Consider the following 14,836-nt stretch of genomic DNA (forward strand, 5'->3'; position numbering starts at 1 on the left):
GAATAGATTCTCTAAGCTTTCATTGAAGTAGGCTTAGAGTCTATTTAAAGTTGTTACTAGTTTTTAATCTGCCTTTTGGTGATATATCAGTATAGTAACTGAATACTTGGTATTTTGAAAAGGCAAACCCCTGAGGTTGCAGTGTCAGATTTGTGCATACGTATTTAAGACAGAATAATAACAATAAATGGCTCGCTATGTGCCAGATCCATTTCTAGGCATTTTATGTGTGTTCTTTCATTGAGTCCTCCTAACGGGGACTGCAATTTCCGTTGAGAAAAGACAGTCACAGGCAGGGCACACGAGTTGCCTAGAGCCTTACACAAAGCGAGGCTGGCACTCACTTTGCAGTGCAGACGCCCTAGTCTTCTGGCCCACTGTGCTGTGCTGCTTCTCTAGGGCTCTGCCCCTTCAGCTCCTCCATCCTGGTGATCCTAAGGATGCAGGGCTTGGCATATGGGACTTAACATATAGGATATGTATATTTGTTTCTCGACCTACAGTCTAAGTTAGCCACTATTTTTGGGTTTTGATCGATAAACAATTCAACAGTGGGATTGAGCTTGCTTTTTCTTTTTCTGTTTTAAAGCTAGCATTAAAAATGACAGTTTTTTTTTTTAAAATAAATGGGTACAAATTCATCGACTTGTCTAAATAATGAAATGTTTTGAGTTGACCTTGTAGGGTCCCCCAACCTCAGTAGGGCTTGGAATTCTCTTTCTCCAAAGTGTGTTTCCCCCACTTGGTTTAAAGTTTTGTTGTGTGTTCAGCTGTGGTGTCTGGGAAAGGGATCCGTTTCATACTTCCAAGGCAATCCAGGGACTGCAGCACAAAGACACACACCTTTCCCTCAGTGCAGTATACACAGTATTCTAATACTGCCTAGTGGGCTTGATTTTGATTTTTTTTTTTTTAAGAGAACCTAGTAGGTGTAGTTTTGTAAAAAACCTGGAGCGAGCGCCTCCATTCACAGGTGTTCCAGATGGCTGCGTTCATATGTGCGATAAATGTGTGGATCTAGTGCTTTGAAGTTTTTCTAATTTGCTTAACAACAATAAGCTATGTTATGAAAATCTTCTTAGAGCTCAAGTTTAAATGTCCACCCCAGTCAGGGTCCTTGTGATCCCAGAAGTCACAGGGGACCATTTTGACTTTGAAGGAAGGATTGTGTCTTTGCAGAGAGAGAACCAGAAATCAGTCTTTGGGAAGAAGCAATTAAAAACCCCAAAGCCTTTTTATTGCTTTTGATGCTTAAAAAAAAAAAAAAAAAAAAAAAAAGGGGGGGAAAAAAAAAAAGCAGAAACCTCCCAGCACTGAAATATTTTCTGCTAATTAACTGTCACAAATGTGGTGCCATTAAGCATAGAGTCTCTTTGGTTAACTTCAAAGTCATTAGTGCACACTGTGAGGCTCTCCCAAATTTATTTCAGGCAAAGGAAACAAATTGACAGATCTGTAATCAATGTTTTCAAGACTGGTTGCCGATGGACCCTAGGCCCAGTGTGCAGACTCCTTGTTCCTGTTCCCTGGGGAGCACGGAGCAGCCCTCCCTTGAGGTGTCTGGGTGAGCTTGATGTGTGCCGTGTTAGAGTCCGCAGTCTAGAGTTGGCGGGAAGGACGTTTGGAAGATTTTCACCCAGGAATGAACTTAGCTGCAGAGAACAGAAAATGCGCCACCTACGTGGAACTGTTGTGACGGAATGGGTAGTGTTAAGCCAGCATCTCCCTACTTTTGTCTTCTTTCCACTGTCCTTGTTGTAACGCTTTGGGCATCAGGCAAATCATCATATAGGTTTTTTTTTTCTTTCTTTCTTTTCTATCCTTCTTTCCTTCCTTCCTTTCTGGTTTTGTTTTGTTTTGTTTTTAGACAGGGTTTCTCTGTGTAGCCCTGGCTGTCCTGCACTCAGTTTGTAGACCAGGCTGGCCTCGAACTCAGAGACATCCTCCTGCCTCTACTTCCCAAGTGCTGTGATTAAAAAGGCATGCGCCACCACCACCCAACATCATAGAGTTTTCTAAGACTCAGTTGCCCTATTTGGAAAATACTGGTAATCTTCCCGTACTACGGGGCTCCCAGGAAACCAGAGAGACCACACAGGGCTCCCAGGAAACCAGAGAGACCACACGCACACAGGCCTTGTCCTGCAGGGGCTGTCACGGTGGCACCATTTTTGCTAGTGGTGCTAGGATGGTGTGAAGAAGGAGATAGGGCACCTATCTTTTCACAGGTCCCAAGTCCAGCATGCTTTTAGCTGTCACTGGTGAAAACACTAGGAATAAAGAAAAAAGAAGGGGGAAACCTTAAGTTCTGGACCCTGGAGAGACGGCTCAGCAGTTAAGAGTACATACTGCTTTCTCACAGGACCTGACTTCTCTTGCCAGCACCCATATGGCGGTGGAGGAGGTGGGGTGGGGCTTTCAACCACGTGAAATTCCAGCTCCATGGAGGCCGCTTACTTCTGGGTTCTGAGTGTACCTGCATTCGTGTATATAACCACACATGCACACACACATCACATACACATACCACATGTACAAACACCACATACACACACCACATACACACCCCCACATACATATACCACATGCATATACACATACTACACACACACATCATACACACACATACACACCACATACGTATACACAAACACCACATACACACACACACCACATACACATAGCACATACATATACATGTATACACATCACGCACAAACCACATATACTCATCACATACACATACACACACATCACACACATATCCCACATACATACACACATAACACGGGCACACACATTTAGAAATAAAGTAAATCTTTAAAATATGACATAAAAATGTCAGATGTTTTACTCTGTCACAAATAGGATCTATTGCTTCCTTGGTGAAATACAGCCAAGTCAATTGTTTATGTTACTGAGCCATCTCTTTACAATAAATTTCAGCACTGTTAGAGGCTTACGTTCACGTTATCGATTATTTGAATATGTGAGCCATTAATCTCCATGGCCTGCATCCATTTTGCATGTATATTTTGTGTCGTCTTTTGCATTTAGATAGAGAGGAATAGCCCGAAGAAAGTAGACGTGCGGGTATTAGCTTCACACAGTTTTCCAAGCGCTCCCTTGAGCTGATCTGCCAATACATTTCTACACTAGGATAGGCTGGCAGAACAGTGGCTACTCGGATAAACTACGAGTAGCCTTAGTAAATAAAAATGATTCATCTCACCCGAGTAAATTCATCGTCCCTAGTCAGACACAAACACCTAGTCAGACAGTCTCCTGGTTCTATAAAAGGCCTTTTGCTCTTTGTGTTAAGGTTGTCCGTAATTTTAATGGAACCTTTGAATTACCGTCTGATTTTTAAAAATTGGTTCATAAAAGGATATCGATTCTCCACTTTAGGGGGCAGTTGTGTTGTTTATAAGCAAATCTGGTCTCCGCCCGACGGGGCTTGGAATCCAGTGCCAAGAAAACACCTCTGAAGTCTGACTGAGATAATGCTGTCTAAAAAGCGACCACAATAGCTAGTAATTCACTGTGGGCGGGGCTCTGGTTTGAATGTGGGCGGGGCTCTGGTTTGGGTATGAATAACGGAGAGTAGTGAAGGGGAGAGCGAAGTTCTGCCCTGCAGGGCTCTTTCTAATTGCTTCGTTTTCGTTCACTGGCATTGATATTCACTTCTTTCCCAGGGCATTTTCCTGGGTAATGAGAAGACTTTGAAATCCAATAAGGCTTTTGAGCACTGAAGATGCCTGCCATGGTGCTGACGGAGAATTCCGTAGCTTTATAATGATTCTAAAAGGTGTCTCATATCCACTATATTAACTTTCTTTTTAGAAGCTTATGAACATTGTAGCTTTTATTGATTCCAGAGAACTGGACCCAACAGTAAGCAATAAAAGTCAATGGTAACTTTTTTCCCATATAGGGGTTTGCAGATCAATATTTTGAATTTACTGTAATTTGCTGGTAATAAATGGGAGGGCTGAAAGCATTGCAGGGCCTCGCGGGGCCCAGCTGTGCAGTCTGGCCTTTTTTTTTTTTTTATCTCAGCTCACTATGGGTCATGGGCTCGCCCCAATACCGAGAAGCATAGGTAAGTGGCAGGGTTGGCATGCTTATTTATCAAAAGGCTTCATAACTTTGTTCTGATGACAGAAAGAGAAGTCAGACCTTGTTCTCAGTGACCTTAACTTCATACAGATGCGGAAAGGACTTCCAATTTGCATTGTCCTAACAGCAATTAGGTTCAACATCTTGCATTGGCATTTGATGTCCTGGCAGAGGACTGTCCATCCCTCTTAATGGAGTAGTTGGATGTGTCTTTGCTGGAGCCTTCACCTAACCAAGCCAGGTTCAAGACGTCAGGTTGGAGGTGTCTGGACTGTTCCTCACGACCTTGACCAATGCTATCTAGGCCCTTTTTGCCCTGCTGCCTCCCTCATTGAATGTGAGCAGTGTATTTGGGTGGAAAACTCTGATGCCTAGGATATTGGGAGCTGTCAGAACAGAGTGGCGTGAGAACACCATTGTGGCTCTGAATGGACCATGGTGGTAAGGACCTCATCCTGTGTTTTAGGAAGCTGGGTTGTAAAGGAGGTAGAGGAGGTTCTTCTGGATGCTTTGTAGCATCGCCTTGGGTGGGAATAAAGCTGGAATTGGTTTATGTTTCCTTTGCTTGTGTGGTGTATGCCCTACCCCTACTGTGTGTGTGTGTGTGGGGGGGTCTTATGGAATCCAGAGAGGGCCTCAAATGATGTTCCTTGGATTTCATAACTTTTCTTTTCTTTTATTTTATTTTCCTTTTTTCCCTTTTGACAGGGTTTCTCTGTGTAGCCCTGGCTGTCCTGAAACTCACTCTAGATCCTGCTAGCCGCAAACTCAAACTCAGCCTCCCGAGTGCTGAGAATGAAGGCGTGTGCTGCCACCATCCAGCTACTCTTTTTTTTCTTAAGATAGTATCTCACATTGGCCTGGAGCTTGCCAGTGGGCGAGGCTGGTTGGTCAGTGAGGCCTAGAGACTTATTTCCCTGTCTCTGCCAGCTCAGGACTAAGATTGTAAGGGTTATCACCCTGGAGTTTTTTTTGTTTTTGTTTTTGTTTTTTGTTTGTTTGTTTGTTTTTCCCCCAAGGATTAAGCTCAAGTCCCTGTGCTTCAGTGAGCCATCTGCCCAACACAATAAATATATCTTTATTAACTTCAGGGGATCTATTTTTTTTTTCTATTGTACAACTTCTTTTGTTTCCAAAATTTAGGTTTTTCCAATACGGCCCCAACTAGTTTCCTTAACTTCAGAATGACACAATTCTTTTTTTCTTAGAAAGAGTTCTTTTGTCCTTGGGGAAAGTGAGCACTCCAAACACAATCTGACTGTGGGCTAGAAGCTGTTGACCTTGAGGGAGCATGCACACGTTGTTTGGTACATAGCGTAAACACTCAGTGAAGTGCAGCTGTTAATCACACAGGTCTCTGTTACTGATAAGCAAAGGCCTGCAGAGAGCCGTGGGGCATAGACTTGCTGTGGGCATCTCTTCGGCAATACTGACTCCCATGCTTAGTGTGTTGACATCAAGGGCATAATGTGTTAGGAAGTGTCCCAAACCACTGTAATGGACTGGAAAGGAAACTTGTTTCGCCTGCTCATTTACTTAGGGTTAGCTGATTATCTGTTCTGTTACGCCTTTTCTGCTGGAGAAAAGTCCGTGTTAAAAGTAACGTGCTTGCAGGACTGTGCCTCAAATAAAATCCATCTGTAAAAACAATTTCAGTGTGAAATCTGCTTAGAAGAAGCTGCCCCAAGTCATTTCAGAGAGACACTGGCGGGTGTTAGCCACTCTGAAGCCCCTTGGATGGCGACGTGAGGGGAGACTGGTACAAATACACCCAGCTCTGACCTGGTGAGGAACTTACAGTTCCCTGGGTCGGGCAAGTGTGGATTTAAGGACACACTAAGACATGTTGCCATCATTTCCTCTTTGGTGAAACAGGAGTAGTGGTAACGTTAAGTGAGCCAGTGTTTGTCAACATGCAGTAAATATCAGAGTCCACCATTGTGTTAGTCATATAGGCGAGTTGAATATAGACACACAGTTCCTACTATTTCCATGAAAACTGTAGAGGGGAGAAAGGAGTTGATCATGATGGTCGTTAATGTTTCATACAAGCCTGGCATCTGGCTTGGCCACATCTTCACTCTGCAGCTCTATCCCGGCTCCCGTATTCTGGAACCATGTTGATAACTTACATGTCTTACTGGTCCCCTGTCTGTTTCACATTCCCACCGCTCCAAATTCCCTCCGTAGTTTTAGCATCCCCTCGTTTCCGGGTAGCGCCCTGTCCTTTCGCGTGTCATGGTCTTCTGACTCTCCCAGAAGCCAAGCACGCCTTCTCACACCCCTGAGATGATGCTGTGTGCTCAGCTCTGTGTTTAGCCTGCCTCTCCCCCTCACCTTTCTCTGCCTCCTCCTTGGTCCTGATGCTCAGCCATGCTCCCAGGGTACCAGAAGGAACCTCTTAAGACCTTCCCCGATCAATTGCCAACCGTGAGCCACGTAACAGCCTAGTGCTGGAGTGAAACCTTTTTTTTTTTTTTTTTTTTTTTAGCTCATGTCATCTGGCCATCTTCTCTCACTGAAGCCCTCAATGGAGTCCCCATTGCCTGCAGGATAAACGCAGATTCTCTCAACAGCCTGTGATGCAGCTGCATCCCTCCCTGCCTTTGCACTCTGTCCTATTGAGTTAGCTTTCTTTTCTTTTCTTTTCTTTTTTTTTTTTTTCTTTTTTTTGGTTTTTCGAGACAGGGTTTCTCTGTGTAGCCTTGGCCATCCTGATCCTGGACTCACTTTGTAGACCAGGCTGGCCTCGAACTCACAGCGATCCGCCTGCCTCTGCCCCCCGAGTGCTGGGATTAAAGGTGGGCGCCACCACGCCCGGCTTAGCTTTCTTTTCTACTTGCCAGCCATTCTCAGAGTTCACTCAAACCCATCCTGCACTCCGTCTTCCCTCCCTGGAGTGAGTTCTCAGCCCGTCCTGAGGCTGCCTGCCTTACAGTGTCCAGACATTAGACCCATAAAAGGAGCAGGCACAAGGGGAGTATATGTCCCTTGGGAACCTTTGAATCATAAAGCAACACACAACCGGTGTAAACAACAGACTTCTTTGGCTCGCTTATCCCTGTATCCCGAAAGTCTAGACATATGTCATGCATTGCTCCACACGGGTCACCCAGTGCCTTCTTTCTCTTCATCCTCCATTGTCCACCTTTGGTGCCTCTCGAAAGATCCCTGCCTCTTCTGTTAACTCTCTTGGGTGAGGCACATGAAATTCTTTCCTGGGCTCCCCAAACAGAGCATCACTTCGCATCTGCTTTGCCCGGATTGAGCAGCATGCTAGCTCTCAGTTCATTTCTTTGGCCAAGGAAAATAAGCGTTGTTACTTGCTTAATTTGGTCAGAGCTTTTTCTAGGGCAGTGGTTCTCAGTGTCCCTAATGTTGTGACCCTTTAACTACAGTTCCTCGTGTCATGGTGACCCCCGCCCTCACCATGAAATTATTTCCATTGCCACTTCATAACTAATTTTGCTACTGTTATGAGTCATAATGTAAATATATCTGTGTTTTCCACTAAATAGTCTTAAGCAACTCTTGTGAAAGGATCGTTTGACCCCCCCACCAAAGGAGTTGTGACCCACAGTTTGAAAGCCACTGTTCTAGAGACCAAGGGCTATGTTGGTTCCATCACAAGTTGCCATTGTGCATAACAGGGGATGTCAGCAGGCAAGAACCAGTGCTGACCTTCCTCAAAGAAACGCAGCGCGCGCGTGCGCGCGCGCGCGCGCGCGCACACACACACACACACACACACACACACACACACATCCGTTGCTGTTGAATACATTGAAGAACTCTCCTCTATCCCAGGCCTTTTCACACTGCATTTTACACCCAGTGAAGTCCTTTATCCCCAGAGCTGGCATGGTCTCTGCCATGTCAACCTTTACTAAAAAGTGTGTGATTGGATAAAGGAAACCCATTTCACTTGCTTTAATCCCCAAATGTGGCCTTGTCTTCCCCCTTGGCAGAAGATTTTTGCCTTCTCCCTGTAACCGAATTTATAGGACCACAGGCGAACACCTTCAGTTTTACTTTTTAAAACGTGTACTTTTAAAAATCTGTCCGTTTCACTTGTACCGGGGGCAAAGCTGCTGTCCACTTTGCCCTCCCCTTCTTCATCTCGTCATCATCATCACCATCCCTGAGAACCCCCAGCACTGGTATTTTCATTCAGCCCCTTTCTCTCAGCCTCTCACGTCGCCCCTCCAGCTACTGGGTGTGGTTTGGAATATGGTTTCCTGGTGTGTTCTCCCAAAGGTTTGTGTCTTGAAAGCTTGGTCCTTGGCATGTCAGCATGGAGAGATAGAACCTACTGGAAAGTAGTTAGGTCGTCAGGGATGTCATTGTCACAGGAGATAAGGTGTGTCAGTGCGATGTGGCCATATATAAGATGCCGTCTGCAAGAGGGACTACTGTACTTCTAATGGGACCTTGGGTCCTACAGGAGTAGGGGTGTGTGTGTGTGTGTGTGTGTGTGTGTGTGTGTGTGTGTGTGTGTTTTGAGCTATCCTAGCCCCTGAGTTCCTCTGGTTTCCTACGTCACCATGATCTCTATGTCGTCATGAGCTCTATTCTGCACATGCTCTAACCACTGTTTCTGTTCCCCATGAGGCCAAGACATGTTCTCATTGGCTCCACAGCCTCCCAGACTGTAAGCTGCACAATCCTCTTATGTTTAAGAATTACTTAGCTAGCACCAGGCGGTGGTGGCACACGCCTTTAGTCCCAGCACTTGGGAGGCAGAGGCAGGCAGATCTCTGTGAGTTCGAGGCCAGCCTGGTCTACAAAGTGAATCCAGGACAGCCAAGGCTACATAGAGAAACCTTGTCTCAAAAAACAAAACAAAACAAAAAAGAATTACTCAGCCTTAGGCACTTTGCTGTAGTAGTAGAAAGTGTTCTACCACACTCTTATTTTGACAATGGATATGGCCGGGAAGGGTAGCAGATAATGGTAGGTTTTTTGTTTTTGGGGTGTGTGTCTGTGTGTGTGTGTGTGTGTGTGTGTACATACATATTACCTGCATATGGTATATATGTGGACGGATGTGTGTGCACCTATGCATGTTACCTGAGGCCATGAGAGGACAGTGGGTGTCCTGCTCTATCACCACCCTTATCTCTGGAGACAGGGTCTCTCACTGAGCCTGGAGCTAGGCTGGCAGGCAACAAGCCACATGGTTCTTCTGTGTCCATGCCTCCCCAACAGTGCTGGGGTTACTGGTATATGTGGCCAGATCAGGCTTCTTAGGTAAAGGCTGGGGATTTGAACTCTGGTTCTTGTGCTTATGTAGCAAGTGTTGACATCCAAACGAGCCAATCTCCTAGCCCTCGGTTTAATTTTTAATATTGTTATCTGATGAGCTTGTTCCTCTGGTCAACTGCTAGTCTCCCGTGGACTTTCCATAGAGGTGTTTGATAACCTGTCCAGATTATAGACGGAAGAAGAAAGAGAAATCCTGCAAGAAACGAGAGGTTGCTCTGGGGCTCTGCAGTTGTCTCCCCTCAGATGTCACAGCTGTGGGCTAGGTAAAGGTGCACACATTTGAGCTCGTCCACAAAGACCCTCTGACTTTTTCCAGCTTTACTTTCTTCAGGCAGAAAACTATGTGCTTCGAGGGCAGTTTCCTGAAGCTTCCAAGGACTGTTTGCGGGCCAATTTTGCCTTCTGCTCTGGTTCAGCAGGAAGTACCATGTGTGAACCAGTTCTGTGACCCACACCTTTCTGTCCCCTGCCTAACTCTTGGTCACAGTCAAGGAAGTGGCCCAAGCATTCCTTCAGGAGAGCCGACCTCTGGATGAACCCACCCCTGGCTGCATTCCGTGGTGTTTGACAGTGAGCATTCTGCTGTAGAATGGTACCACGGTGTCCCTGAGAGTGGCACAGGTCCTTAACCTGGACCACTTCCCCCACACACAGGAAATAACATCACAGTGTCATCCTCACTACTGAAATGACAGCCTAGGAAATTACTATTCCCTAAAGGGGGAAGTGTTCTTAAAGTAAAAGGTTTACACAAACTAACCATCATTAAAGGGATGTAAAATAGCTAACCTCTAGTAAATAATTGCTGTAATCAGTTTTCTTCCCTCCCTGGTTCTCTAGGGGCACTACTGCCTAGGCACCGGCACTCTTTGATGCTCCCTGGGTGACTTTAATGTGTAGTCAAGTTTCAGAATCTCTACTTCAGCCAAATCAACCAGTGCTTAGGACTTCCGCTGGAGCAGAATTAGTTTTCCCCTGTCAAAATTTTGTCTCCCCTGTTAGCATTTACACTTCCAGGTTAGGCGGCATGATCTTGCACCTGCTGACGCCTCCTTGTCCACTGCGAGTGTGGGTCTGTTTCCCTGAGTTGCTTTTAAAATAGGCTTTATTTTGGTTTTGTCCTCCACCTCCTATGTCCCCATGCATGGCCTGATATGTCTCTAATGTGCACACCCTGCCTCGTTGAACTCTCTTAATAGGGGAGAGGGTGACCAGCACACACCATAAACCTCAGTGACAAGATCAAGCTGCCAGGGTCGTAGGGAAGATGACAACAGGAGCACAAGACCGCTCAACGTGCTCCTCGCTGGATGGTGCTGGGAGGTTGTTTGTTTTCTGGTTTTAGGGAGGCAAGCTGCACATTCTACAAGTCCCGTCGCCATCTTGGAGGAGTTCCTTGTGCATGAATTTGTTGGCTTTGGCCCTGCTTTCCTTTGTGCTGAGGAGGGCAGCTCATATTCCTTTTTTATTGCCTGTGTAACTGTGTGACATAGGAACCTGCCAGAAGTCATGAGATAAAGGTGTGGGGACAGTTACAGTGCAACCTGCAGGGGGCGCTCTCTGATGTGTTTCCCTTTAAGGTGCACTAATTGTGCTTGTGCCCAGTCATCTTGTTGCCATAGAGAGTGCTGGTTTGGGCCCACAAAATAAGGTCTTTACTTGTCAGCCTCCTTCGGTTAATGTTGCTTTGAAGAGACCCAGCTACTGCTAGTGCAGCGTAGCCTTCCATGCATGCTCCTCCCTGAGCCTGTGACCCAGCTCTCTCATCTCCTTCTTCCAGCTCTTGTCTCTTCCCAGGCCCCACCCAGGCTCCTTGCACTCCATACCATCTTACGTGCTGAGGACTTCACAGTCTCTCTCTAATCCCAGCCACTTTCTTGAGCCCAGATTCATACATCCATCTGCCTGTGTAGACATCACAGGATGACAGCCCCATTGGAAAATCTTCATGTCTCACCCTCATACCGAGCTTCTATTCCTTCACACTCCATGCATCTTGGGCCGCCTAATTTTCACTCTTCTGTGAGTTTCCATTTATTCCCCACATCTAGCTCTTTAGTACAGTGTAGACATATTTTTTTAAAAAATAATTTATTTTTATTTTATGTGTATTGGTGTTTTGCCTTTATATATGTCTGTGGGTGTCAGATCTTGGAGTTACGGAGTGTGAGCTGCCACATGGGTGCTAGGAATTGAATCCAGATCCTCTGCAAAAGCAGTCAGTGCTCTTAACCTCTGAGCCATCTCTCCAGGCCCATATTTTTCTTATATAAGTAACTTCATGCCATCTTCATTGCAAGTCATGTTGTTGTTGTTATTGTTTTGTTTTGTTTTTCCCATTTGAGGCTAGCTGGCACTCATTGTATTTCTCTTGTCATCCTGAACTCTGCATGAGTTTTCTTCTTAAATCTGAGGAAACATTTTTAATGTCCTCAGTCAGTCTGTGTTTGTTTGTTTGTTTGTTTGTTTGTTGAGAGGGAGGTCTTGCTATACAGCCCAGAGTGGCTTTAATCTCTTGGGATCAAGAGATCTTCCTGTCTCAGCCTTCTAGGTGCTAGGGTTATGTGTGAGCACACCGGGCAAGGCCATGCTTACTGAGAGATCTCAAGGAAAAGACAAGTCTCAGAAAAAAAGTTACTTAACACTTTATTCTATTTTCCAATGTAACTGTTTTACATTCTTAGAAATGGAACAAAGTATTGTCACGATAAATAGCATTTTAAAACAGATTAAGCCACTGATATGGTGGCTCATGGCATATAAACCCAGCACCTGGGAGACTGAGCCAGGAGATTACCAACCTGGGCTACCTACCACCTGAGTCCTTGTCTCAAAGCAAACAAACAAACAAAAACAAAAAGCCAAACCCAAAACAACGACAAAAACAAAACAAGCCTAAAACAAAGTCACTGGGTAATCAGCATCCGTAGAACAATTTTTAAAAACTTTAATCTTCTTAAGTATGTTCTTAGTCTGAATATAATTAATAAACATGTTTAGTTCAGATAGATGCTTCTTGCCCCTACATTTCCCTGGTACCCCATTTTCTACCCCCACCTCTAGTTCTTGCCTAATACAGCCTTTAACACATATGCCCTATGTACCGAATTCTGGCTTTGGTTTATGACCTGGCCCAATACCACACATCTTATCTAATTATCTAAGTATGTGTTAGTGACCTTATCCCGGCAGTAAGGAAGTCGAATGAAGACATGTCCGTGGAAAACCATGGAGGCTTAGGCAGTAAAACGCCCAGGCACTGTTCATTTGTGTCTGACCTGTGCTGACTTATTAGCATGTGGTCTCCATACGTTAGGGCAGCAGTAGCTGCTGCTTGCTCTGCCTGCAATTGCTAGCCCCTCTGGTATTTGCAGACTCGGGCAGCTACTGTTCACAAGGTCTTGGCCACGGGCACGTTCATTTCTCTCACTTTATTACCATCACATCTGATTCCAATTTGCTACCAAATTGAGTTTCCCATCCTGAGCTTGACATTCAAGCCGTCGGGGTGGATTAGCTCCTTCAGCTTGGTTAGCATGGTGGCTTCAGGTCAGCTGACAGTGGCCTATTAAATGTCCTCTGCTCCTCACTCTGGAAGCTCAGGTGCCATCCCGAGGTACAGCGGAGCTGTGTGAGCCTGTGTGTAACCTTTCTCCTTATTTAGAGCTCGTAACTCTAGGCTTATTGGAAAGGCTTCTGATTACAAACAGAGCTGGTTCTTGTCCCCTTATCGTGCTATTTCTGCTGCTTTTTTTCCCCCTGAGAGCAAAACAGCCAGTTTATGATTGCCTTATTTTGGGGAATAATTCATTGAACCCTCAGTTACCCACTTGGCCCTTTTCCTTCTTCTGTCTTCCGAGTTCTCCATTTGCGTATGTAGTTGATATAGCATCTGATTTATTGCTCGCTTGCTCTTATTAATAGCGCCGCTGGTATCATCTACGCTGCCTTCTGATCAAGTTTCTGCCACAGCAGCGGTAACCGTCCGGGCTCCAGGCCTTTTGCTGAACAAGGCATCCTTGGTTCTTTCCTGAAAGACACATCTGATGAATTGTGACTTTTAGGGAGTCCTTAAAAAAAAGAAAGCCCAAATACAAAACTCATTTCTAGTGTTTGCTTAATCAAAGATTCATATACAGAAAATTGTTCATTGGGTTTTCTGTGTGCATTTCAGCCCCTTGAGGAGACTATCCTGGTTCAAGATTCTTCTTGTCATCAGTAAATGAAGGTGCATTTCCATTTCAGACTCAGGAAGCCAGCATTAGCAAATACTATAATTTCTTGAGGGATAAGCAAAGATTCAAGGGGAAAAAATGTAAAAGCACACACAAAAAGGAAATGTTCGCTATGTGGGAGGAGGGCCCTTCATTCCTTAAATTACTCATTGTTCTAAGCAGCAATGTATTATGGTAACTCCTAACTCCATATGGAAACATATTTATCAGTTAGCGGGGAGGCATCTTTATGTCTAAAGCCCATGTCACATATCTTCCCTGGCCTCTCCTCGGATGCTCTCAAGGCCATTTTCTGTAAGCTGCGCTAGAGTAAATTGCACTGTTTAGAAGTGATGGCTGAGGCTGTTGTCCATGACAAACATTCAGGAGCCAATAAAAATAGAGGACAGACAAGGTGAGTGTGAAGCCAGGGGGAAACACCTTTCCAAAAGCTAATGCCGGAGTTTCTGGAAGACCCCAAATAGATGAGAATTCTGGGGATGAATGGCCAAATTTAGACTCTTTTGAACCTGTGGTGTACTGAATTTTGAGTTGAAGTCGGTTGCCCACTCAAGGCTTCCTATTTTTAGTAATTATCATCAAGTCATCCTCCTTCAGGAGGGGGTCTTCGAGAACGCCTGTCGTGGGTGGAAGTATTTCTGAGTCAGGATTTTGTGTGTGGTTTGCTTGCTTGCTTGGCTGGTTTGTGAGATGGGTTTTTCCTCCCTTGCCTCACTGTGATTCTGTAGATAATGATCTTAATTTGAAATGAGTGTGAGAGCATATTTTAGAACTATAAACATTCTGGTAATTGTGGCTGTCCGGTTACCTTTTAGAGGTTTATTAACATACTTTTCAATACTTAAGTAATAAATGCCATATGTTTTGAGAAGTAATTCCAGAAAGAAGGAAAAAAAAAAAAAACCTTTGCAGACTCTCCTTAAAATAACAAAGTATAATGTTTGCTACGCATAGTGCTTTGCCTGAATTTTTTTCCTTGGAGGGTAAGTTGGCCTGATTTAATAATCTGATTTAATTGTCCTTTTCATTTCACCGTTCACTTAGTTATAATCCTCTGAAATTTCTCCAGCTTTTATCAATTTCTCGCCTGGCTAGGTCAAGGTCCCCTGGATCTTCAGACTTTCCTCAGTCACAGGACAGTGCAGATCAGCTCAGTATTTCATGCAAGTTGCTGTGTGCAGGTCAGATGGTCTTATGCTTCCAAATACGATAAACTA

At 44.9% G+C, this 14,836-nt stretch overlaps 1 protein-coding gene across 16 annotated transcripts in view; it reads left to right on the top strand.

Moving 5' to 3' along the window:
- Positions 1 to 14,836, top strand: part of MAST4 (microtubule associated serine/threonine kinase family member 4) — a 617,295-nt gene that overhangs the window by 309,469 nt on the left and 292,990 nt on the right. The window lies entirely within an intron of this gene.

This window comes from Acomys minous (genome assembly GCF_964271855.1).
Source record: "Acomys minous genome assembly, chromosome: 11".
NCBI lineage: Eukaryota > Metazoa > Chordata > Mammalia > Rodentia > Muridae > Acomys > Acomys minous.